The following is a 13,695-nucleotide window of genomic DNA, read 5'->3' as shown; positions in this document are numbered from 1 at the left end:
ATCCAAACCGATCCAATGATGTTGTGTGTGGTTATTTTACCACACTCAAACTAGTGTATCCTACATGGGTTGGGTCGTGATTTTGGCTAAATTGAACCCAAATCGACCCATGTACACCCCTACCTATCACCACAGTCTTCTTAAACAACTGTGGTGAAATACATAGTTTTTTTCATATATACCACATATTTTTTATACCTTTATTTTTGACATATATTACAAACCTAAATGTTGTTTTACAAAACAACTTCTATTCAAAAATATTATTTACATGATCAATCTCAAAAATATAGCAAACATATATTTTTAAAACAACTTCCATTTAACATCTCGTCACCATATCATCACCACCATTACAATATCAACAACACTTCTTCATTATCAATACAACACAACTCAACAAATACTCACATTTTCAAAACTACTAAAAACAACCCAAAACCAGTGGATGCGAAAAAGAGATTGTTACACAAAATCATGTTTGAACACCCTTGTCAAATAATGCATTGAAAATAAACGTCGAACGTCTACGGATGTCTTTTAAGTCATTGAGGAAGAAAGGTGTCATGTTATTAAACGTCTACATAAAAAGTGAAGTAAATTGAATATCACATGATTTGAAATATAATAGCTAACTTAAACATTAATATGTTATTGTAAATATTTCATGACATAATATATACCCGATCCCAAGAATCAAAATGTCGACAGAGACAATGTTTAACATGTATTTCATAATATAATACCCACACTCGTATCCCTCTTATTGTCTCCTCGTCTACAAATTTAAATATTTTTATGAATATATGAATGTACCATAATGAGATATTCAATTTTATACTTACGTGCACCAAACCTGTAGTAACCCTACGTCCAACCACAAGTAACATACTTACCTTGGGCGTACAAAATGCAAACTTTTTTCTAGAATTATTCATAATATATTGTCGCTCAGCAACCCTGTATAATACAAATGATTTAAAAATATTACACGCTTAACTAATTACAAAGTAAAAAAAAATACTAATAAAAGTCTCATAATTAAACATAAACTTACCTAATAATAATTTGTTGCATCTTAGGTTCAAGTGGATTGTGCAAGGAATATAATATAGTTACCATATTCATCCAAAGAGATATGATGATCAATTGAAAAGGTTCAATGAATGAACACAACACAAGGATATATAATTAGTATTTGATAAAACCTGAAACTAACTAACTAACAAACAAACATATATATATATATATATATATATATATATATATATATATATATATATATATATATATATATATATATATATATATATATATATAGAGAGAGAGAGAGAGAGAGAGAGAGAGAGAGAGAGAGAGAGAGAGAGAGAGAGAGAGAGAGAGAGAGAGAGACCATAATTTCAAAATTACTCACTTATGTAGAAATTATGCTAAGTAACATTCTTTTCTCCTATCTAACTATGATATTATGTATGCTTCAATTTTTTTTGGAGTATTACATGTAAATCGAAACTAACTTGATCTAAGAATTCATAAATATCTTATTTATTTAATTTTATGCAAACAAGGTGAATATACCTAAATTGTTAAACAAAACTAAAAAAAAGTGAAAAATTAGTTATATATAAAATAATGAGTGTACCATAATGAGATATTCAATTTTATACTTACGTGCACCAAACCTGTAGTAACCCTACGTCCAATCACTGATGTCCAATGACCAAATCCTTTATATCGCTAGGATCAACATAGAAATACTTTAATTATCGATCATGTTCTAGCTTAAGAGGAATTAAATCTTCCTTTTCGATAATGTGACATAACATTTTGGTTATTAATTCTTCATAAGGAGTCAATAACTCATTATGGATCTCATTATCGGTAGGGGAGACTGAACAACTTCTTTTTACCACGTACAAAAGGTCTTTCAAGCAATTGATCATCACCATCTTCATGTGTGCACTGTTGAACGGTGATCCGCTATCGCACACGGGTCAAAAACGAGTTAAAAAATGTAGTAGAACAGAAGCAACACTCAAATGTCTTATCACAAGGACTCTTGGATGTTGTAACCAAACGAATAAAAAGAAAGGGGTTTTTAAGGTTCAAAACTTAAATCTAAGATAATTAAGGTAAAATCAAGACTGATAAATAAGTTAATCTAATATATTGATTTCCGACTTATCATCGATTCTTATAATTTCAGTTTCCTAGTGGGTTCGGTCATATTCGATTACAATATCCACTGACGAGTGTAATAGGTATTATTTATGTATATTCCTAATTTCTGAATTAAGCAAACAGATTTAAGTAGTCGCAAATTAAGCAAACGTGACTTAATCAAAGACGATAATGAAAAAGCTACGCTAACGTGATTATAGTTAATGATCATACAAACAATTGAATTTAATCAACTATATCCTATAAGCGACAATCAAATTAAGCAAACAATATTAATTCATTTAAGCAAACAAGTTTATATGAAGAATTGAAAAAAAAATCTAAATTAAACTGAAATTAATAAAAACCTCAAAGTAGAATTCGAATACAACATATCAACTCTTTGGAAATTAGTTCTCCATAGAATTCGTAACCCCTATTCGTATTTCATGAATGTTGAATAATGAATCTTATATCTACTAATTTGTTTAAATAGAGAAAGAGAATTAAGGCCTAATAGCAACCGACCCGAAAAAAATACAAAATCGGCCCCAAAACTAAGTATTTTCTTAAGTCTGAAACTAAATCGAATTATTCGACTCTTCTGCACTCCGAATCAGATTTTAATTTCAACATAAAACCTCTAGTTTATCCTCCCATATTTCTAACACATATTAGAACGCGTCAATCCTATTCCCGTAGCTCAAGTTATGACTTGTATAATGAGGAGGTGTAAATATATGTTTATTAAAAAAAATACTTATTCAGAAAATAAGCAGAACACAACTTAATTTCCAAAAACCTATTAAAAGAAACTAAAATAATTTGATAAGCCATATAAAAGTTTTAGCACAAAGTAAAAGATAGTGTATTAAAATACACTGATCAAATTCTCCCATACTTAAACTTTTACACTCTGAGCAAAACTCTAAGTTAAAACTCAAAGCAGAAAAATAAGAAAAAAATCGAGCATGCAAATTCAAAGACCTTCAAAATCACAAAGGTGTAAGTAAAATCTCCACTCTAAGCTTTAAAAAATATGGTGTTAGTGAGCAAATTTTTGTGAAAGTCAAAACAAATAAGAGAGCAGTTTACCAAAGAGCACATCATAAAAAACAAGATCCTCACAGGATAAAAATATTCTCTCACTCTCAAGTATTCAGGTTATCTGTTTACACTCAAAACACATCATGAAACTTAGCACTATCATAAGCTTGAAAAAAGTCTATCACCCACAATTGAAATACATGCACACAAAGATCAAAAGGACTTTTATTTGGGTTGTAACATGACTAATGTAAGGGTGGGATATGTTCTAAGAGGTACTAGGCTAAAATTCAAAGGGTTGAAAGAAACTGCGGGAGTTAAACTAAATAAAACTCTATTCACTTTCAAACAACAACCTTGCAGTTATTTCTCTTCTCTTTTTTCTTTTTATTCTTTTTTTTACCAAAAGGAATATGTATTGTCATCCTTATTTTCTTTTTTCATTTTTTCATTTTTTCATTTTTTTTCATTTTTTTTTCTTATTCTATTTTCTGCCAACCTTTGAATGAAATATCACAACTATAATTATTCAACCCCACAAAATTCCAAACAAGAGTCTTTCAACCCTTTGAATATGATGATAACATTGTTTTTCACTTTTAGGTTTGTAATGAGTTATAAACAAAAAACGGGATGATTAGGAACAAAGGGATTTTCAAACAAGGGATGATATTTTTGAGGGTTGGGTTTTTAGCTAACTTGCTAAAAAAATAAAATACAAACAACTTACCTTTATCATATCAGTATGCACAAGTAATCAAACAGTTTCAAACAGAGTCATATCAAGTTCTAGAGACTAACAAACATGAGTGAATTCACACAAGAAAGGAGGAGATGTATATTTTAATGTTATCCATTGTCAGGCTCAAAATCTCACAAAAGTTAATGATCTACCACAAATGATGCACAATTTAGAACTTAGTCCTACTTAACATACTATGAATGAACAACACATTACTCATATCACACCACAAGTCTTTAGTCAAGAGAACTAAGAAAATACTCACACTTGGAACCCAAAAAACAAAGAAAAAACATATATTTTTTTAAAGAAAAAACATATATTTTTTTAAAGAAAAAACAAGTAAATGACAAATAAGAAAACACAAAAGTAATTGAAGAAACAAAGCAAGAAAACTAAATGACATTCCTCCCCCATAATTAAAACACACATACTCAATAAAAAATCAAGAATAAAATAAGAGAGAGGAAAGAGAGGAAAGAACACACATGAGGAGTCAAAGCGGATAGATGACTGCATAAGTAGCATTTCTCAATGAGAGATCTTCTACAGATTCTTATTCCAACACGGGGCTCTCATGGAATAACTTAAGGCGGTGTCCATTGACTTTGAAATTTTTATCAGTGCCTTTGCTTTTTATTTCAGGATCAAAAAACATTCTTCTATAGGTAAAATTGTCGAATGGGAAAGTGAAAATGGTCTTCTTTTTATCCTCTAGCAATATATATCTCATTTTTCACAACATCCAAATTCAAGGTGTTAAGTTGTTTTTGGGGCTTCCTCGCTGCTTTTGCTCCATCTTCAACTAAGATCTAATGCATACACATGGATGAGCTAATACCAAAAATGTTAACCAAATTTCATCTAATTGTCTTCTTATGTTCCCTCAATACTTGTAACAACTTCTTTTACTATTCAAATTCAAGTTTAGATGAAATTATTACAGGAAAGTTTTCATTAAATTCTAAAAATGCAGAGAGTGACTTTAGCTCTAAAGCAGGTGGTTGTTCATTGGATTGTAAAGTTTAGGCAGCAAGAGTTACATTTACATCTGCAACATCAACTTTGTCAATAGAAATATCATAATAGATATTAGTAGAAATATCACCTTGTAAAGAAACTTCAATTTTAATACAAACTGAACATAAGTGAGTATCAGTACAAACATCACAAGTATATATGTCATCAAAATCAGATGAAGAAGGGAAACCAACAAAAAGTGAATAAGATGCATCAAGTTCTCTTAAGGTTCTTTGTTCGTCCATATTATAATAATCAAACTCAAATTCATAATCAAACAAATGATGGGAGAACACGGAATCTGAATCACTAGTAGTCATGCATCCCAAGTCAGTAGTGAAACAATTATGAAAATACCAACAATCTCCCTAATAAGAAAAACATGAAAAAATGAAAACGATTAAAACAAAATTAGGAAATATTACTAAAAATCTAATAAAATCAAAATAAGACTCTACAATTTTTTTTGGATTTTTTTCGAAATTATAAAAACAAATAATAAATCAAATAGAACAGAAAACCAAGGAATTTGCGATTTGAGGGTCAAAATTCACCTACAAAAAGTTTCTTTTATGTGAGTATTGTTTGTTGAATTATTTCTGAATTTCTAGAAAAAATTACGAGCAATTCGAAACAGTAGTTTACAGAGTGTCACCTGATAGGCTGAAATACTTACCACTATACTACAATCTTCAAAAAGCACACGGGTCAAAAACGAGTTTAAAAGTGTAGAAAAACGAAAAGGACACTCGAATGTCGTATCACAAGGAATCTTGAATGTTATAACCAAACAAATGAAAATAAGGGGGATTTTAAGGTTCAAAACTTAAATCGAAGATAATTAAGGTAAAAACAAGATTGATAAATAAGCTAATCGACTATATCGATTTCTGACTTATCATCGATTCTTATAATTCCAGTTCCTTAGTGGATTCAGTACTATTCGATTACAATACCCACTGACAAGCACAATACGTATTATATTATGTATGTTCCAAATTTTGAATTAAGCAGCCGCGAATTAAGCAAACGTGACTTAATCAAAGACGACAACGAAAAAGTTACGCTAATATGATTATAGTTAAGGATCATAGAAACAATAGAATTTAATCAACTTTATCCTATAAGCAACAATCGAATTAAGCAAACAAAATTAATCGAATTAAGAAAATGAGTTTATAGGAAGAATTGAAAAGAAATCGAAATTAAACTGAAATTAATAAACACCTCAGTAGAATTCGAATTTAACAAATCAACTCTTTGAGAATTAGCTCTCCACAAAATTCGTAATCCATATTCACTACGCCAAATAAGGGAAAAGAGGGCGCTTATTTTGGCCTATAACAGCGCTTTTAAGCGCCCTCTAAAGTGGCGCTGACATAGGTAAAGACAGCGCTTTGTTTTCCTGGAGAAAGCACTGTCTAAAGTGGCCCTTTAAGGGCCACATTCTAGTGCGCTTTCAGAAATAAGCGCCCTCTGGAGTGGTCCATAAAGGGCCACCTTAGAGGGCCACCTTCAGAAAATAAGCAGAACTCAACCTTAACTTCTAAAAACTTATTAAAAGAAATTAAAATAAATTGATAAGCAATATAAAAGTCTTATAAAAAATTAAAAGATAGTGTATTAAAATATACTAATCAAACGATTCATGTAATATCCCATGTCTCTGTAAATACTCTATTTGTTGTCACTTGAAACCAATTGATTTCCTATAAGCTCTAAATCTTCTAAGTTAGGACAAATAGAATAATTAGTGAACTCAGATGAGCTTAATTATTACTTTGTGAGATTGACCTTTATTAATATGTTAAAGAAGGAACATTTTAGTAACATTAATAATTAGTCAATTGCTCACTAAAATATAAAAACTACCTTTAAGATATTTCTTTTCTCTCTATCTTACGAACTACTCCATAATTTTTGTTAGTAAGGAAATAAGAAAAGTAAAAAAGAGAAAGAGATAAAGAAGAGAAGAAAAGAGAAAGAGAAGAGAAAAGAAGAGGAAAAGAGGAACAACTTGAAAGAATAAGAAAACTTGGAATCATCATCATCTCATCTCCAATCTTCCATCATCTTCATCTATCTAGGATGGGTTCCTAGATAGCATTAGATTTTTTTTGGGGGAGGGGGGGGATCCATGTTTTGGGAAATTAGGGTTTGTGTGAAACATATTATATGTGATTGGTGTTCATACATGTTCTATTTTTTGTTGTGTTCATGTGTGTGATGAATCATGTTACCTTGGTGTACTAAGTGTTATGTGTTGTTGTTGAGGCTTCATTTTCCTTCCGATTACATTTCTTCACTAGTTCTGAGTTGTCATTGTTTCCAGTCGAAGGGATATCTCACCAGGCGAGAGCTCATATTACTGGGAGGATAAGTTCTATCATGCTCGCCAGGCGAGAGTTCTCGTTGGAAGCTCGTCATGCCTCGCAAAGCGAGGAAGTGGATTTTTGTGAAGGGAGACATTTTGTTTGGTCTCACTGGGGGGCTCGCTTAAGGCTCTCCAGGTGAGAGCTCTCTAAGAGGCTCGTTGGGTCTCGCTAGGCGAGAATGCTCTGTTTTGTTGAAAATATTTTGGTTCCTTATTTACAACATAAAACATGAATCGTGTATTCGATTGATACAAGATTCAAAGCATTAGAAAGTTAATCCTTTACTCTATCCTTTATGAATTAAATCATGCATATGTGTTTATAAATATTTGATGAGAAATTATAAACTCTTATTCTTGTGCTATGAACTATATCATGAATTTTCATTAGCCTGGGATGAATTGTCATAAATGGCTTTTGGCTCTTTGAGGGGGTTTTCTTATGAGGATGGCTTATACTAAACTTTCCTATTTTGTGACAAGTGTGGATAGTAGGTCGACTCGAATGCTCTGGAGTTAGCAAAGGTTTGGAAGATCTGGGTGCCTTCTAAATTGGTGATTTTTCTTGGAAATAACTTCTTGATTAATTTCCAACTTATGCAAAATCTTGCTAAGCGTTAGACCGTTTCTGATGTTAGAATCGTTCGATGTGCAATGTGTTTAGATCAAGTTCAGTCTGTGGACCATTTGTTTGTTTTTGAGTAAAATGTCCTCCCTAATCTGGTATAAGATCCTTATATGGGTATACATGCCTTTACCTTTTTCGTGTTCGATTATTGAGGTGTTTGAGGTCTTTCAAGATTTTGGAATGGGTAAGACTCATTTAAGTTTGATGTCGATTTGGCATTCAGTGGGCTGGTTAATCTGGAAAATGCGTAGTAAAATTATTTTCTATAGGAAGAGCTTATTGTTAAAACACTAGATGAATTCGATTATTGGTATGACTTGAAAATAAGTTCATTCTCATACTTTGATTTTTGTTTTCTCCTAGTTAGATTAGGAGCGTGATCCACTATAATGTCTTTGTTTTTAGAGATGTGTTGGATGGCCAACTGCCCTACTTTTTCTTTTTGCGTGATGGTGTTTGTCTCCCTCCACTTATCTATTTCAGAGGGTGTTATGTCGCTCCCTTTCAGGAGGTGTGTTATACCATTTCGACGTTAGGTGATTTGTGTTTAGGTATTGTTTGTTGGTTGTTCTTATTTCGATTTTTATTTTATCTGATTGATGCACTCTTTTGTGTATCCTCTTTTTGCGTACTACTCGTGCTCCTTGTTTGTAACCACTATTTCTTGCTATTAAAAAAACTTCACAATTCAAAGTTTTTTCTTCCTTTACAAAAAAAAACTGATTTCATCTCTTCAATATTTTTACAACTTGCCATCATGAATATATACTACCTGTGTTTTTCTTATCATCACCAATATATGTTAAGGGAGCACTCTTCACTTAGTATGAAATAATCATTAAAAATCTTGGTTGATTTTAGATAATGTGTTAGAAGAATAAAATCAAAATAAAATATTACTTTTCATGTTAAGTTAGGAAAATATTTGAAGAGATGAGAGGGGTTCATGTATTTGAATGAAGAAAAAAAATGTAAGTGATTTTTAAACTAGCAAAAAGTGTAAATGTTACTAGACAAGTTACTTTAACTCAATTTGATATAAACAACTTTAATTAAGTTACCAAATTCACCCTGACTTTGATATCAACAAATTTGGTTATGTATTCAAAATCTAAATGTTACCATATTTACATCCATTAAGCTAAACTCTGGTTTGTCCTCTCCTACCTTCTATGTATCCCTACAATACTATTTGTCTATGCACACCACCATAAATGCTTTTTCATAACACATTTCTTCTTTCTGATACATTGTCTTTAGTCTTTATTATAAAAGAAAATTTATTTTTTAGATTTATTGAATGATTTATGTATTTGATCTATATATGGATCATATACATTGATCACCGAACGAATCTAAAAAATATTTTTTCTCTTATAATAAGGACTAGAAGGATTACATGTGTAACATGTTAACCATTTTATCATATAATACACATTGTATTAGAAATAGGAAAGATGTTAAAAAAAACTAATGAATTTTTAAAGTGAAAAATGAAGGATAAGCTGCATCCAAAATCTTTGTGTAAACTAGCAACTAGATACCCAATTGATTATCTGCACAAATCTTAAATATGAAACTTCAAATGATTTCGTTAGTATCAAACTACCCTCAATAGTCATATAGATGATTATTCAATAAACAGTCATGTCAGAAAATATAACTGCAGATTAAGTGTTACATGACAGAATCCAATTTCCCTCTACAATCTTATAGTACAAGCAAGTTAAATTCTGGCGTAAATACCAAAACACCAATTACCTTAACTGATAACATAATTATTGAACATACAACATCATTAAGATTGGAATCAAAACTTAATTTAATTGAGTAAATATAAAGCAGTTATAATCTATCCACAATTACATTCGCCATAAACACAAAGTTAATTTATCCAAATGCGGTTCTCAATTTATGCATCACTTGGTTTAATTAAACCTGCTGACCAATTATAAAAGTTGAACGTAAACTGATATATAGTACTACCTTATTTGGTAAGTGACAAGAAAATCCAGTGTAATGATAAATCTTCGGCAATGAGTGTTGAGATGCGTGGTAGAGCATTAAATAAATAAAAAACAAAAGCATAAGTGCGATCTCTCAAAAACAACAAAATATTTTTTTAATGATTTTTTTACCTCCCATGTAAGCGCACAAGGTTAGTTCACAAAGGTGTTTATTTAGAACCACTTCATCCCCCAAACAACATGATATGAAGCAAGCAGTCACGAAACTCGCGAACATTGCAACCTATTACAAGTTAATCTATAAATACCAAATCAAATTTTATATACAATGCACAAAATCTAAAGACACTATTGAAATTTATAAAACAACAATTCTTCTATGAAAAGAAATAAGTTGACATTTTAATAAGTTATAAAAAAAAATCAATGCCTCTTACTATCAAATTAAAATTACATTAATTTTTTAAACATTTTTTTAAAAATGAAAATTATTGATTTATAAATATCAATTATTTGTATTTAATATTTATAAATCAACAATTTTTAAAAAAAACGAATTAAAAGATAAATTAATTTTAATTCAAAGACTAGCCACTAAAGTTTTTAAAATTTATTATTCGATAAACCAATTTAAATAGATCATCCTATGATTTATTTGCAGACGGGTCGAACACAAAGATGATAACAATTAGTAAATTTTAATAGGAGAATTCTCTCATGAACCAAATCTTTGCCAAATAGACCAAATTAATTAGGGGACTTATTACTTTCGGATATGCAAGCGCACCTGTCATGGCAAAGGTCGGTTCACAAATATATTATTCAGAACAACTTCATCCCCCAAACAACAATCACATAATCTAAATTCACAACATGAATAGAGATTTGACGTTAATGAGAAGCAACAAGCCAGCAACGCTTCCGTTACAATAATCTTCTCTACAACAAATGAAACTGAAGCAAGCAGCGATGAGATACCATCATCGCAACAATCCAATTGTACAGGATGATTCAACAACAGTGACGAACACGAAGAGATTTCAAAAGTAATACGAATACGCAGATCTCGCCACGGAATGAAAGATCTGAGGAGCCAGATTTCAGATCCATGGAAAACCTAGAAAATGGATGCAGATGAAAATGGAATTAGAACAACGATCAACAAAAGTAGTTAAAGGAAAATAACCATACCGTTGAAATTTAGCCATCGTTGTGTAGAAAGCTACAAGGAGATATCGAGGAAGATAGGAATAAAGGAATTGAGGAATTTGTGAAAACCCAAACCTCCATTTCTCGCTATATAAAGGGGTCATATTAGCGTTGCTGACGTGGTTATGGTCGTGTGAATCGTTTTTTTTAATGCAAAAAAGGAAAAATGAATACCGGCTGTATTTGCACCGGATTTTGGGCAGGTACAGGCCAATAGTTATCTGTTATCATGTGTAGGTGTATAGTTTTAAACGTTCTTTTTATTCACTATAGTTTTCTTAAATTTTTATCATCAATAATATAAGGGTTTGTTTTGTATGCACGCCACAACTTTTAACACGTTCGACTAATTAAAATTAAAACTTGTCATTTTTATTAATTTTGTTCTAAATACTTACTTATCAGTCTTTATAAAGGAAAAAACGAGTAAATATATTTAAGAAATTTATGTCTTTAATCCGTAAAATATAATGAAAAACGTGTAATTTTAAAAATTTATACTTTACAAATAAATATTTAAATAAAATAATATAAATGTTATAGGGATTCAATTTCTATTTATTTTTACTTTTATATTAATAAATATTTTATATTTTGAGAAAGAAATAAAATATATAACTAAGACAATATTATATGAGTTTAATTGATATACACTGACAGTGTAAAGATTTTTTACACTGTCACTTAATCACAACCATTGATTTATTTAAAATGTTTGACTTTTATTTTAACCACTTAAAAAGTAATACAAACAGATGATTGTGATGTATTGACAGTGTAAAACTTTTTACACTGACATTGTATAACAATTAATCTCATATTATATATGGACTTTCAATAATGCCCTTTATTGTTACAATTATTTATATTTCACTAAAGTCAAATGTGTAAATTGTCTGAACTGTAGATCTCTCTTCTTGCAAGTACGACTATCTGCAACAGTTAGATGATGACAACGGTTTTTGTTTCGCGTTGATCATACGGATCCCTGACTGACCACTATAAGGGAGTTGTGATCCTTCCAAAACCATCTCAGCACGCGAGAGTTATTCTACAAATAAGTACAAGTGATCAAAGTCCTATACACATTTAACGATCTCTCGCCTTACATGTTTAACTAATATCAAGTTATTATGACTTATCCACTATTTATACAGACAGAACGTCAATTTCAGGTATTCAATATCAAACTCAATTTTCATTCACTATTCTCCCTCATATACTGACTTTAACATTGGATTGCTAACCTTGTAGGTCAGTCTCCTATCCATTGCACCAGAAGCTCATATCCATCGTGATCCTCCATAATCACATATGTTTACTTCTTTTCTAATTCTACAAAGGAACAATTATGCCGAATATGGGAATCGACATTTAATTCCCGCATTTCCACGATCTTAACTTGTTCTTCGATCTGACATTGCGAAGCCTTTCCAGGTTATCAGATCAATAGTTCTCCGAATTAAACACGAAGATATATCATGTTCGATCTAATCAAGCATCATATCACCTCTGATTTTTTGAATTTCCATATCCTCGATCTTTAAACTTATAAGTAATTGTTGGATCTGAAGCTACTCGTTCGGCCGCAGCACGTGAATTCGATGTCGTTGGGGCTCTAACATCGATCAATCAACTACATCCACCTCCTCTGGAAGATGTTGTGAATCCAGTAGCAGAAACTCTTATCCATCCTGTCATACCCCGATTTTGATCCTGAAATTTTTCCATTTTTTTCTTTTATTTTTGCATTTGCATACATTCATCAGTATAAAATGGATTTTAACATCTTGACTCTTTTTATTTTTAATTTGATTTTAATTTCAAATTAAGTTTAATTCCAATTGTCAATTTAATCTTAATTGTTTATTTTTACTAATGATTAAAACTCTAATCGATTTTCCAAATGAATGTTAGAGTTGATATCCAAGTAATTTTAAATGAATTATAGATTATTTTGTTCTTAATTTGGTTTTTACTGATTTGTTATTATTATTTAAATTGATATTTAAGTTAGTTTTGGATTATGCCTAAAAATCCATATCCATTTTTATAATCAAACATCCAATAACCCAACTCTATTTTTTTAAATCCATTTTTGTTTCAAACTATACCCAAAATCCACATCCATTTTCATTATCCATTTGGAACCAAAATCCATTTCATATCCATTTCACATCCAAATCCATTCAATCATAAAAATTAACCGATTAACCCAAAGTTCATTAATCCAAAACAGTTATTCAAAAAAAACAAATCCCAATTCCAAAAGAGTTCCATAACAACATCAACCGGTGCATCCTTCCCCATTAAACCAAGTCCCGCCGAAAACCCTAAAGCAAAAAAATTCAAAAAAGCAGAAAAAACCTAATCTTTAAATCAAAGAAAACCTATTTTGGAAGAGGCGAAGGAGGGAGGTTTGAGCTTCATCACTGCCGTCTTCACCGCCGGAGGTGAGCTCTCTTTTTGCTTCAGCCTTGATTTTGTTTGGTACGATTCAGAAGCGATTTAGAGGAATGCGATCGATTGAAAGAGGGTGCCGTGGGTG

The 13,695-nt window shown here is 30.8% G+C and overlaps 1 long non-coding RNA gene across 3 annotated transcripts; it reads right to left on the bottom strand.

Moving 5' to 3' along the window:
• Positions 1-9,047: 9,047 nt before the first annotated feature.
• LOC127074560 (uncharacterized) lies at positions 9,048-11,477 on the bottom strand. 3 transcript variants are annotated; one of them, XR_007786051.1, is made up of 3 exons: positions 11,130-11,403; positions 10,726-11,055; positions 9,048-10,236 (listed from the first exon to the last, which is right to left on the bottom strand). It is a non-coding gene; the product is annotated as an uncharacterized LOC127074560 (long non-coding RNA). The 3 variants fall into 3 exon arrangements; XR_007786050.1 differs by having other exon boundaries at positions 9,048-10,221; positions 11,130-11,402; XR_007786049.1 differs by lacking the exon at positions 9,048-10,236 and having other exon boundaries at positions 10,727-11,055; positions 11,130-11,477.
• Between the last annotated feature and the right edge of the window lie 2,218 nt (positions 11,478-13,695).

This window comes from Lathyrus oleraceus, chromosome 4, assembly GCF_024323335.1.
Source record: "Lathyrus oleraceus cultivar Zhongwan6 chromosome 4, CAAS_Psat_ZW6_1.0, whole genome shotgun sequence".
Taxonomy (NCBI): Eukaryota; Viridiplantae; Streptophyta; class Magnoliopsida; order Fabales; family Fabaceae; genus Lathyrus; species Lathyrus oleraceus.
This window is presented reverse-complemented; position numbering and strand designations above follow the sequence as displayed.